General features: G+C 40.8%; 1 protein-coding gene across 1 annotated transcript in view; it reads right to left on the bottom strand.

Annotated features, from left to right (window-relative positions):
• The window catches only part of CUNH1orf146 (chromosome unknown C1orf146 homolog), a 37986-nt gene extending 30659 nt beyond the window's left edge, over nucleotides 1-7327 (bottom strand). Inside the window, exon 1 of the mRNA XM_012435450.2 lies at nucleotides 7196-7327. The gene's annotated coding sequence lies outside the window, so the exon portion shown is untranslated. The remainder of the gene's footprint in view (nucleotides 1-7195) is intronic.
• Between the last annotated feature and the right edge of the window lie 6599 nt (nucleotides 7328-13926).

The raw sequence follows: 13926 nt of genomic DNA, 5'->3' as shown, positions 1-13926 counted from the left end.
CTGAGAAACACCTCCCAACAGGGGCTGACAGACACCTCATACAGGAAAGCTCTGGTTGGCATCTGGCAGGTACCCTTCTGGGACAAAGCCACAAGATGAAGGAACAAGTGGCAATCTATCCTGTTCTGCAGCTCCCACTGGTGACTCCCAGGCAAGCAGGGTCTGGAGTGGACTTCCAGCAAGGGGCCTGTTAGAAGGAAAACTAACGAACAGAAAGAAATAGTTTCAACATCAACTGAAAGAATGTCCACTCAGAGATCCCATCCAAAGGTTATCAACCTCAAAGGCCAAAGGTAGATAAATCCACAAAGATGGGAAGAAACCAGAACAAAAAGGCTGAAATCTCCAAAAACCATATTGCCTCTTCTCCAAGGGATCACAACTCCTCACCAGCAAGGGAACAAAACTGGATGGAGAATGAGTTTAATGAATTGACAGAAGCAGGCTTCAGAAGGTGGGTAATAACAAACTTCTCTAAGCTAAAGGAGCATGTTCTAGCCCAACGCAAGGAAGCTAAGAACCTTAAAAAAAGGTTAGACAAAATGCTAACTAGAATAACCAGTATGGAGAAGAACATAAACGACTCGATGGAGCTGAAAACACAGCACAAGAACTTCATGAAGCATACATGAGTTTCAATATTTAAATTGATCAAGCAGAAGGAAGGGTATCAAAGACTGAAGATCAACTCAATGAAATAAAGTGAGAAGGTAAGATTAGAGAAAAAAGTGAAAATAAATGAACAAAGCCTCAAAGAAATATGATATTATGTGAAAAGACCAAATCTACATTTGATTGGTGTACCTGAAAGTGATGGGGAAAATGAAACCAAGCTGGAAAACACTCTTCAGGATATTATCCAGGAGTACTTTCCCAACCTAGAAAGACAGGCCAACATTCAAATTTAGGAAATACACAGAATACCACAAAGATATTCCTCGAAAAGAACCACCCCAAGACAAATAATCATTAGATTCACCAAGGTTGAAATGAAGGAAAAATGCTAAGCGCAGCCAGAGAGAAAGGTTGAGTTATCTATAAAGGGAAGCCCATCAAACTCACAGCGGATCTCTCCACAGAAACCCTGCAAGCCAGAACAGAGTGGGGGCCAATATTCAACATCCTTAAAGAAAATAATTTTCAACCCAGAATTTAATATCCAGCCAAACTAAGCTTCAGAAGTGAAGGAAAAATAAAATCCTTTAAGAACAAGCAACTGCTGAGAGATTTTGTCACCATCAGGTCTACCTTACAAGAGCTCCAGAAGGAAGCACTAAACATGAAAAGGAACAATCAGTAACAGCCACTGCAAAAACATACCCAATTGTAAAGACCATCAACACTGTGAAGAAACTGCATCAACTAACAGGCAAAACAACCAGCTAGCATCATCATGGCAGGATAAAATTCACACATAACAATATTAACCTTAAATATAAACAGGCTAAATACCTCAATTAAAAGACACAGACTGGCAAATTGGATAGAGTGTCAAGATCCATTGGTGTGCTGTATTCAGGAGACCCATCTCGCATGCAAAGACACACATAGGCTCAAAATAAAGGGATGGAGGAAGATTTACCAAGCAAATGGGGGGAAAAAAAAGGCAGGAATTGCAATCCTAGTCTCTGATGAAACAGATTTTAAACGAACAAAGATCAAAAGAGACAAAGAAGGGCATTACATAATGGTAAAGAGATCAATGCAACAAGAAGAGATAACTATCCTAAATATATATGCACCCAATACAGGAGCACCCAGATACATAAAGCAAATTCTTAATGATCTACAAAGAGACTTAGACTCAATACAATAGTAGTGGGAGACTAACACCCACTGTCAATATTAGACAGATTGATGAGATAGAAAATTAATAAGGATATCCAGGACTTGAATTCAGATCTGGACCAAGCAGACCTAACAGACATCTCCAGAACTCTCCACCCTAAATCCATAGAATATACATTCTTCTCAGCACCACATCACACTTATTCTAAAATTGACCACATAATTGGAAGTAAAACACTCCTCAGCAAATACAAAAGAACAGAAATCATAACAATCTCTCAGACCACAGTGCAATGAAATTAGAACTCAAGATCAAGAGACTCACTCAACACTGCACAACTACATGGAAACTGAACAACCTGCTCCTGAATGACTACTGGATAAAAAATGAAATGAAGGCAGAAATAAAGATGTTCTTTGAAACCAATGAGACCAAAGACACAATGTACCAGAATCTCTAGTACACATTTAAAGCAGTGTCTAGAGGGAAATTTATACCACTAAATGCCCACAAGAGAAATGAGGAAAGATCTAAAATCAACACTCTCACATCACGATTAAAAGAACTAGAGGAGCAAGAACAAACAAATTCAAAGTCTAGTGGAAGACAAGAAATAACTAAGATCAGAGCAGAACTGAAGGAGATAGAGACATAAAAAATCCTTCAAAAAAATAAATCAATGAATCCAGGAGCTGGTTTTTTGAAAAGATTAACAAAATAGATAAACTGCTAGCCAGACTACTAAAGTAGAAACAAGAGAAGAATCAAATAGATGCAATAAAAAATGATAAAGGGGATGTCACCACCGATCCCACAGAAATACAAACTACCATCAGAGAATACTATAAACACCTCTATGCAAATAAACCAGTAAATCTAGAAGAAATGGATAAATTCCTGGACACATACATTCTCCCAAGACTAAACAAGGAAGAAGTCAAATTACTTAATAGACCAATAACAAGGTCTGAAATTGAGGCAGCATTTAATAGCCTACCAACCAAAAAAAGTCCAGGACCAGACGGGTTCACAGCCAAATTCTACCAGAGGTACAAAGAGGAGCTGGTACCATTCCTTCTGAAACAATTCCAAACAACAAAAAAAAGAGGGAATCCTCCCTAACTCATTTTATGTGACCATCATCATCCTGATACCAAAACCTGGCAGAGACGCAACTAAAAAAGAAAATTTCAGGCCAATATCCATGATGAACATTAATGCGAAAATCCTCAATAAAATACTGGCAAACTGAATACAGCACATCAAAGAGCTTATCCTTCACGATCAAGTTGGTTTTATCCCTGGGATGCAAGTCTGGTTCGACATACGGAAATCAATAAATGTAATCCATCATATAAACAGAACCAAAGACAAAAACCACATGATTATCTCAATGGATGCAGAGAAGGCCTTTCACAAAATTCAACAGCGCTTTATGCTAAAAATTCTCAATAAACTAGGTATCAATGGAAAATGTCCCAAAAGAATAAGAGCTATTTATGACAAAACCACAGCCAATATACTGAATGGGCAAAACCTGGAAGCATTCTCTTTGAAAACCAGCACAAGACAAGGATGCCCTCTCTCATCACTCTTATTCAACATAGTATTGGAAGTTCTGGCCAGGACAATCTGGCAAGAAAAAGAAATAATGGATATTCAAATAGGAAAAGAGGAAGTCAAATTGTCTGTATTTTCAGATGACATGATTGTATATTTAGAAGACCCCGTTGTCTCAGCCCAAAAATCTCCTTAAGCTGATAAACAACTTCAGTAAAGTCTCAGGATACAAAATCAATGTGCAAAAATCACAAGCATTCCTACACACCAAAAACAGACAAACAGAAAGCCAAGTAATGAGTGAACTCCCATTCACAATTGCTACAAAGAGAATAAAATACCTAGAAATACAACTTACAAGGGATATGAAGGAACTTTTCAAGGAGAACTACAAACCACTGCTCAAGGAAATAAGAGAGGACACAAACAGATGGAAAAACATTCCATGCTCATGGTTAGGAAGAATCAATATCGTGAAAATGGCCATACTGCCCAAAGTAATTACAAATTCAGTGCTATCCCTATCAAGCTACCATTGACTTTCTTCACAGAATTGGAAAAAAAAACACCTTAAATTTCATATGCAACCAAAAAACAGCCCATATAGCCAAGACAATTTGAAGAAAAACAAAAACAAAAACAAAGCTGGAGGCACCATGCTACCTGACTTTATACTACAAGGCTGCAGCAATCAAAACAGCATGGTACTGGTACCAAAACAGATATATAGACCAATGGAACAGAACAGAGGCCTCAGAAATAACGCCACACATCTACAACCATCTGATCTTTGACAAACCTCACAAAAACAAGCAATGGGGAAAGGATTCCCTATTTAATAAATGGTGTTGGGAAAGCCAGGTAGCCATATGCAGAAAGCTGAAACTGGATCCCTTCCTTATAGCTTACACGAAAATTAACTCCAGATGAACTAAAGATTTGACCATAAGACCTAGCACCATAACAATCGTAGAAGAAAAAACCTAGGCAATATCATTCAGGAAATAGGCATGGGCAAGGACTTCATGTCTAAAACACCAAAGCAATGGCAACAAAAGCCAAAATTGACAAATAGGATCTAAGCACAGTAAAGAGCTTCTGCATAGCAAAAGAAACTATCATTAGAGTGAAATGGCAACCAACAGAATGGGAAAAAAATTTTGCAATCTACCCATCTGACAAAGGGCTAATATCCAGAATCTACAAAGAACTTAAACCTCTTCACAAGAAAAAAACAAACGACCCCATCAAAAAGTGGGCAAAGGATATGAACAGACACTTCACAAAAGAAGACATTTATGCAGCCAACAAACATATGAAAAAAAGTTCATCAATGGCCATTAGAGAAATGCAAATCAAAACCACATTGAGATACCATCTGATGCCAGTTAGAATAGCAATCATTAAAAAAATCAAGAGACAACAGATGCTGGAGAGGCTGTAGACAGGAATGCTTTTACACTGTTGGTGAGAGTGTAAATTAGTTCAAACATTGTGGAGGACAGTGTGGCGATTCCTCAAGGATCTAGAACGAGAAATACCATTTGACCCAGCAATCCCATTACTGGGTATATACCCTAAGGATTATAAATCATTCTATTATAAGGACACATGCACACATTATGTTTATTTCGGCACTGTTCACAATAGCAAAGACTTGGAACCAACCCAAATTTGCCCATCAATGATAGACTGGATAAAGAAAATGTGGCACATATACACCATATTATGCAGCCATAAAAAAGGATAGTTCATGTCCTTTGCAGGGATGTGGATAAAGCTGGAAACCATCATTCTCAGCAAACTGACACAAAAACAGAAAACCAAACACTGCATGCTCTAACTCATAAGTGAGTGTTGAACAGTGACAACATGTGGACACAGGGAGGGGAACATCACACAGTGGGGCCTGTCGGGGGCTGGAGGGCTAGGGAGGGATAGCATTAGGAAAAAAACCTAATGTAGATGATGGGGTGATGGATGCAGCAAACCACCATGGCACGTGTATACCTATGTAACAAACCTGCATGTTCTGCACATGTACCCCAGAACTTAAAGCATAATAAAAAAAGAAAATCACTTTCAGTGATAATATCTCCCAAGGTGATTTCCTTCTTTTGAAAACTTTAATAAATAGAAAATTCTTCTTGCTGATTTGAAACCAGCTGCTCTGTAATTTTGCCATTTAGTGCATGAATGAATGAATGACAAGTTAACTAGCTCCATGAGAGCAGGGACACATTCTGTTTTACCTTATTCAGCATCTGGCACTCAGTAGTCACTCAAAAAACATCTGCGAATGAGTAAATGGTGAGTTGACTGGGGGAAGAGCTTCAACTTCTATAACCCCTCTCCACAGACACACAATTGCCTGTCTAGCTAATGACAGTTTACTTACTAATACACCCACATAGCTATTAATACATATATGGAAGGGTTACGAGAACTTTTTGGAATAGTTACTGGTTACCATGTGGATACGTATGTGTGTGTATATCAGTAATCTATATTCATTTAAATCTAATATGTAAATATTCATTTAAATCTAGCAAAATGTAAATATTCGTTTAAATCTTCATACCTTTATACATAGGTTTTAAAAACAATTTAACCTAAAGGTAAGAGAAGTAATCACGTTCATAAATAGGTGAGAAAAGAGTTGGGGTCAGTAGTGTCCCAAGTCCCAGTTAAAGGTGAGGAATGAATCAGAAACCAGGGGCAGGGGCAGTGCCTCCTCAGTATTTCTGGGGAAGAGCTCCTGGACCAGCTGCCAAGCTGGGACTGTGTGACTTTGGGCAAATCACATCACCTCTGGTTGGGCTGCGTCATCACCCGAAAACAAAAAGCTTCTAAGTGGGAGCTGAAAGCTGAGCGCACAAGGACAGAGGGGCGCAGCAGGCGTGGGGTCCCCAGGAGGCTGGAGAGTGGAAGAGGAACAATCACTAATGGGCACCTGGAGGACGACAGCATCCGGACAACACACACCCTGACACGAGTTTACCTGTGTAACACACCTGCACACAGACCCCTGGGCCGAAAAAATAAAAACAAAAAGCTTGGGCCGGGCGCGATGGCTCACGCCTGTAATCCCAGCACTTTGGGAGGCTGAGGCGGGTGGATCACGAGGTCAAGAGATCGAGACCATCCTGGTCAACATGGTGAAACCCCGTCTCTACTAAAAATACAAAAAATTAGCTGGGCATGGTGGCGCGTGCCTGTAATCCCAGCTACGCAGGAGGCTGAGGCAGGAGAATTGCCTGAACCCAGGAGGCGGAGGTTGCGGTGAGCCGAGATCGCGCCATTGCACTCCAGCCTGGGTAACAAGAGTGAAACTCCGTCTCAAAACAAACAAACAAACAAACAAAAAGCTTGGACCCAACGGCCTCTTAACCAGTTCCAAGGCCCTGGTACCCTAGGCTTCTGTTGCTACTATTTTGTTTTTTCTGAGCCCTAGAGTGCGTGTAAATTTCAGTAAACAGGGCGCCACCACCTCCAGCAAGTCGCCTTCCTGCTCAGTCTCCTCACGCGTCCAGTGACGTGCGGCCCACGAGCATCTCCAAGGTCTCTTCCGTTCTTTACTTTTTGGAGTGACCAACAAAGCCTAAAGCAAATAAAATTCACACCTGCAGCTGGGGGACAGGGCTTCCGACAGGGAAGACCCCAAGGGAGCCGTTTCCACACCGGATTCTCCAGGGGAGAGCGGGGTGGGCGGGGTCCCCCCTCGCCCACCAAAGCCCTGAGTGAAGATCAGCTCGGCAAGTCTCGGGCACCACACCCGCGGAAGAACAAGAAAAAACGTGGAGAGACAGGTCTGCCGAGGCCTCGTCGCTAGCGCCGCAAACCCACCTGCTCACCAGGTCCTCAGAGACGCCTCAGGGTTTCCCAAACTTCCAGAACTTTCTGCAGCAGTCAGAGACGCCACCGGCCCGGTGGGCGGCCCAGGCGGCTTGTGGCGGGATCGGCAGCTGCTAGGCCTCTGCGCAGCCGCAGACCCCATGAACCTTTGCGGAGCTTCTGGCTCCTTAGAGCCGGGCTTGCAGGAAGCCGGAAGTGGTTAAGAAAACGCAAGATTTTTTTTTTTTTTTTTTTTGCGTGTTAGACTCAGTTGTCTGGAATTGATTTTCACAGTTTTCTAAAATTCAGTCTCCATTCTTGGGTAACTATTATTTGCAACATAAAATCAAAGCAGCCTTCAGTTTATCCAAATTATGAAAAAGGTAGATTTTATGAGCAGCTATCAAAAGGACGTACAGGGGCCTGTGTGTTTGCTTTTTAGGCCTCGATTATTTTCAGACCTAATTGAAGCTCAGCGATTTATTAAGTGTCACAATCATAAAAATGTAAAAAGACAACAAAAAAAGACCACTACTTGTCTCAAGCCTAATGGTTAGGATACAAAACGGTAAGCCTTACTTTGTAAAACAGGTATTCCTGGAAAAAGAAAGGTGCTCCAGGAAAAATCCTTTGGAGCACACTTGTGATGTGCTGTTAGTTTTTCCCTGAGATAACCATTTATGTTTGGCATTTTGTATAACTGATATTAAAATTAGGTGCACTCTTGCTGCCTCATTTGGACAGTTTGTTAAGGCAGGACAGGACAGATCAGAAGAGCAAGACTCAGCTGCAGCCACACCTGGGTTAGGGAATTCCAGGAATTGCTTAGCGCTGATGTGGGCAGGGGAGGTTTGGTGTTGCCATAGGACCCTCTCTGGAAGGTCCTCACATCTAAGGGAAGTCTAACAGCAAAGGGGTAGGGGAGACAGCCAAGATAAATTAAGTAACACAGGGTTTCAAAGGGTAGAGTACAAGAGATGGTTCCCTCTCCTCCTGTGATACAACTAGGAGAGTTTACTGGGTTGAGAGCAGATACACTAGTGCTGGGAGTGAAACTGGCAAGTGCAAAGTAGGGTCTGTTCTGGGGAGGGTACTGAAGTCCTGGGCAACTCACTGGAGGAAGAGGAAAACTAATTTTCTTGAGATCTTACTTTGTACCAGGCAGTCTACATGTTTACATATATGATTTTTGTTTTTGTTTTTGCTTTTTTACACAAGGTCTCCCTCTGTTGCCCAGGCTTGAGTACAGTGGTGCAATCACAGCTCACTGCAGCCTTGAACTCCTGGGCTCAAGTGATCCTTCTGCCTCAGCCTCCCAAAGTGCTGGGATTACAGGTATGAGCTGCTGTGCCTGGTTCATGATTTTATTAATTTTCTTTACAAATGCTATAAGGCATATGTTTTTCTCATTTTAAAGATAAAGAAACTGAGGCCCAGAAAGATTGAATTACTTAACTAGGGTAACATACCTTGTGAGAAAAGAGCTGGAAATCCAGCCTAAATTTACTAAATGTTTAAGCAACATTGTACCTCTATAGCTCCTCTTCCACACATGGCACATGGACCTCTTTATAAGATCTGGGACACACCATTTAGGACATATGAGTGGCAAAAATGACTTAGAAAGCCACAGACTACAGAGATATCATTGACTGTTTGCTCTTCCTTCCTTTAATTTATCCTTCATTCATTCATTCACACACAAATACTTGGTAGCGTGGCAGAAAGGGCCTACTCTCTGTAATCAAGCAGCCTGGCTTCATATCCTGCCTCCACCACTTACTTAACCTATGTGGATGCAAACAAGTGACAACATCTCAGTTTTCTCATCCTAAGGGTGACTGCCAGCTCATAAGTTGATATATTTTAGAATACTGCTTAGGACATAAGAACTCAATATGTTTACCTGCTATTATTATTATTATTATTGAAATGGGCTCTACTGTTACCTAGCAATTGAACTGTATCTGCCCAGTCCATTCATTCTTCCACTCTCCTAGCCCACAGTTTAATACCTTTTGCTGTGATTTGTTTGTGTCCCTCCAAAATCCCTATGTTGAAACTTAACCCTTATATATAGTATTAAGTGATAGTATTAAGAAGTGGAGCCTTTGTGCACTGATTAACTTATGAAGGCTCCATCCTCATTAATGGGATTAGTGCCCTTAATAAAAGAAGCCTGAGGAAGCTTGTTCCCTCCTTCCACCATGTGAGGACACAACTAGAAGCTGCCATCTATGAGGAATGGACCCTCACTAGATGCTCCTTGATCTTGAACTCCCCTGTCTCCAAAGCTGTGAGCAACACATTTCTTTTTTTTTTTTTTTTTTTGAGACAGAGTCTCACTCTGTTGCCCAGGCTGGAGTGCAGTGGCATGATCTTGACTCACTGCAACCTCCACTTCCTGGGTTCAAGCGATTTTTCTGCCTCAGCCTCCCGAGTAGCTGGGACTATAGGCTCTAATGTTACCTGGCAATTGAACTGTATCTGCCCACTCCATTCATTCTTCCACACTCCTAGACCACTGCTGAATATATTCTGCCATGATTTGTTTGTGTCCCTCCAAAATCCATATGTTGAAACTTAACCCTTATATAGTATTAAGAAGTGAATACTGTCTTAATACCACATCTGACTAATTTTTGTATTTTTAGTAAAGATGGGGTTTCACCATATTGGCCAGGCTGGTTTTAAACTCCTGACCTCGTGATCTACCCACCTATGCCTCCCAAAGTGCTAGGATTACAGGTGTAAGCCACCTCGCCTGGCCTCTACTATTTATAAATTACCCAGTCTAAATAATTTTGTTATAGTGGCTGTAATGGACTAAGACAATTTCTTCTCTCTTCAAATCTCTGACATTTATTCCTCATCTTCACTTTCAGCTGAAATTAAATAATAATATTTCATAAATATTTATGATTTAATTTTAATAGTATTTAATATTAAATACTTTTTAAGTGAGATAAATAAAAGCATCCAGAAGTTCCACAGATGTCCACCTACCCATCTACCAGCATCTATATGCACAGATTCTGCTTTCCTTCTAGCTATAGTAGGTGGACTATGTATAATACTATGTAAGGCCAGCCCTCAAATGGACACTAGAGTCCATCTCTTCTTGCTTACCTAAGAATATAGCTCCACTGGCCAGGCATGGTGGCTCACACCTGTAATCCCAGCACTTTGGGAGGCCGAGGTGGGTGACTCTACTAAAAATACAAAAAAATTAGCCGAGCATGGTGGTGTGCACCTATGGTCCTAGCTACTCGGGAGGCTGAGGCAGAATTGCTTGAACCCAGGAGGCAGAGGTTGCAGTGAGCCCAGATCGCACCACTGCACTCCAGCCTGGGCGACAGAGCAAGGCTCTGTCTCACAAAAAAAAAAAAAAAAGACTATAGCTCCACCAATTCTTTCCTGACTCTTAACAATCTTCAGTTTTTCTCCTCCCCACTGGATATTCTCAATAGCAAATAAATATGCCATTATTTCTCCCATCTTAAAATCTCTTGATCTCCCCTTCCACTACAGCTAACAATCCATTTCTCTGCTCTCTTTACAGAAAAACTCAAAAGGATTGTGTATAATTTCTGTTACTAATGCCTTTTTCCCCCATTCTTTATCAAATTTATTACAATCAGACTTTTTTATTTCCACCATACCACAGAAATTGCTCATGTCAAAGTCATTGCTAAATCCAGCAAACATTCGTCAATATTAATTTTACTTGGCCAATCAGCAGTATTTGTTACAGTTGATCATTTCCTCCTCCTGGAAAAACTTTCCATGGCTTCCCTATACCATGCTCTCATGGTTTCCCTCTAACCTCACTGGTCACTTATCAGCATGCTTATTGTTTCTTCCTCAAAACCCAACCTTTTAATCTTGGAGGGTCCCAAGCTCTGTTTTTGGACCTCTTTTCTTCTCTGGGTATATTTATTACCTTGGTGTCCTTCTTAACTCATAGTGTTAGATATAGTCCGTATGCTGACAAATTCCGAATATCTATCTACAGCCCTGACCTTTCCCCTGAACTCCAAATTGGTATAACCAATTGCAGTTTAATATTTCCAGTAATAGACATCTCAAATTTCACATGTCCAAAACTGAACTTCTAATTTCCCCTTCCAAGGCTGTACCATCTATAGTCTTTCCTATCTCAATTAAGGATTACAAACATTTTATTTAAATACTCTGACTCTCTTACGTACCCTTTTCATCCATCAGGAAGTCTTGTTGGCTGCACTATAAAAATACATCCAGAGAGTCTGACCACCTTTCTGGTTTGAGCCACCATCAACTTTCACCTGGATTATTGCAAAAGACTAACAGGTTTCCCTGTTTTCACCTTGCCCCTGAAGTCCTTTTTCAACAGAGCAACCAGGGTAATCCTCTGAAAAAGAAGTCAGATTGTCTTTCCTTTGCTTAAAACTATATAAAGGCTCTCAAAAAGAAATAATAAAACAAACAAACAAAAACCATCTAATGGCTCTCAAATCTCTCAGAATTAAAGCTAAAATCCTTCTGATAGCCTACATGGTCCAGTTCCCCCACGTACTGGTCCATTCTCACACTGCTGTGAAGCAATACCCAAGACAAAGTGACTTATAAAGGAAAAAGGTTTAATTGACTCACAGTTCCACATGGCTTGGGAGGCTTCAAAAAACTTACAGTCATGGTAGAAGCCAAAAGAGAAGCAGGCACCCTCTTCACACGGCGGCAGGAAGGCGTGAGTGCCGGGGGGGGGGGGCGGGAAGCCCCTTATAAAATCATTATATCTCGTGAGAACTCACTATCACGAGAACAGCATGGGAGAAACCACCCCCGTGATTCAAATATCTCCACCTGTTCGGCCCTCAATTACAATTCAAGATGAGGTTTGGGTGGGAACACAGCCAAACCATATCAACCCATTACCCATCTGGCCTCATCTACTGCTATCTCTCCCACCTGCATCCTCTGTTCCGGACCTACTGGCCCCCATCCTGCTTCTCTTACCTGTCAGGCATGCACCTGCCTCAGGGCTTTTGCACCAGCTTTTCTGTTTGACATGCTCTCTTCCCAATATTTTGATAACTATCCTTCTTCAAATCTTAGCTCAACTATCATCATTCAATTAAAGCCCACCCTGATTTTCTGATTTAAAATTGGAACCACTCCTAATGCTGGGCACAGTGGTTCATGCCTGTAATCTCAGCACTTTAGGAGGCTGAGGAGAGTGGATCACTTGAGGCCAGGAGTTCAAGACCAGCCTGGTCAACATGGTGAAACCCCATCTCTACTAAAAAATGCAAAAATTAGTCAAGCATGGTGGTCCATACGTGTAATCCCAGCTACTTGGGAGGCTGAGACAGGAGAATTGATTGAACTCAGGAGGCAAAGGTTACAGTGAGCTGAGATCATGCCACTGCACTCCAGCCTGGGCAACAGAGTGAGACTCTGTCTCAAAAATAAATGAGTAAATCAAATGAAATAATAAATAAAATTAATTAAAAAATAAAATTGGAACCACTCTTGATTCCTCCTAGTCTCCTCTGTACTTTTTGTTTTTGAGACAGGGTCTCACTCTGTCACCCAGGCTGAAGTGCAGTGGTGTCCTCGAGCCACTCACGTTCAGATGATCCTTCTACCTCAGTCTCCTGAGTAGCTGAGACTATAGGTGCATGCCACCGTGCCCAGCTGATTTTTGTATCTTTTGTAGAGATGAGGTTTCACAATGTTGCCTAGCCTCTTCCATTCTTTTTTCATAGCACTTCTCACCTTCTAATGTACTATCTAATTTACATATTTGTTTTCTATTGTTCATGGCCTTTCTCTTCTCACTACAATGTGAAGTCCACAAGAGCAGAGATTTTTGTCTGTTTAGTTCGCTGATAAATCTGTAACACCTATGTTAGAGATTTATCTAACATAGATTTATCAACAGTGTCTAGTACCTATTAAGCACTAATAAATATAGACAAACGTTGAAGTGTCATTCACTCTCATATATAAAGCCCCTTCAGGCTTACGTCTTAGTAATAACATATCAGACTTCATTGAACGTTATCAGCCATAAGATACATAGTACCAATGGGGGCTTCTATTTTGATTCAAATTCTTAGCCTTACTACTTTTAGGCTTGAACTAATTTATTTCAAGCTCTGGTCTTCTGGATCCAAATTAATTAGTTTGTCTGAGAAGTATTTGCTAGAAATGAAAGTTTAACAGCTAAGTTTGCTAACAAGTTTTCATTCGGGAGCTCATGTATTATTACCATTCATTTGTTAATAGAACAAATAAGGCTGTTTGAGTTGTGCTTTTAAAGGAGCCTATGTGATTCAAGCCCAGATACAAATGTATTTGGCAACTCTATAACAGCCCAACTACCTGATTCACTACTCCCTAGAATTCCTACACAGAAATATGTTCAATTTACATTACTGCTAATAGTCAGAACATTCCTAATTCAACAGCTGCAAGAAAGTTATAATGAAAAATTAATTCCATAAATTATTGATTCTTGGATTGAAAATGTATACCTCAACCTGAAAGCACAGAATCAATAAAAAAATATATATTTCATAAATCTTGCAATGCCATATTTCCACATTAGTTGCAAAGTGACAAGCTGTTACGAGACTGTGCAAAGAATAGCTGAGTTTTCTGTGTGAGATGCCTCTGTTTCACAAGCAGCAATAAGCCCTCTAATCTAACTAGTTTGAATGCTTGGATCTATGATAATGAATGAACTTCAATATTTT

Source organism: Aotus nancymaae, unplaced genomic scaffold, assembly GCF_030222135.1.
Source record: "Aotus nancymaae isolate 86718 unplaced genomic scaffold, 86718_ANA_hifiasm-v0.15.2.pri h1tg000122l, whole genome shotgun sequence".
NCBI classification, from domain to species: domain Eukaryota; kingdom Metazoa; phylum Chordata; class Mammalia; order Primates; family Aotidae; genus Aotus; species Aotus nancymaae.
The sequence above is the reverse complement of the archived record's forward strand: the minus strand, read 5'-3'. Positions and strand labels throughout refer to the sequence as shown.